The following is a 227-nucleotide window of genomic DNA, read 5'->3' as shown; positions in this document are numbered from 1 at the left end:
CAACATTAACGAACGAGAAAAAAACAAAGTTAATAATGACAGCAGTGTTATCCAATATCCTTCCCAAGACAAGACCTCTTCTACACCACAAATTGCTCTCGCCATGACGCATCGGAGGCATCTTGTCCTTCTTCATTTCCTTGCGAAAAGTTGCTCCTGAGAAAATACCTTAATCCGCTAATGAACTCGGGACGAATTTTCACCGCCAGAATGTGTTTTGTTTTGAA

Source organism: Penaeus monodon, chromosome 28, assembly GCF_015228065.2.
Source record: "Penaeus monodon isolate SGIC_2016 chromosome 28, NSTDA_Pmon_1, whole genome shotgun sequence".
NCBI classification, from domain to species: Eukaryota; Metazoa; Arthropoda; class Malacostraca; order Decapoda; family Penaeidae; genus Penaeus; species Penaeus monodon.
This window is presented reverse-complemented; position numbering follows the sequence as displayed.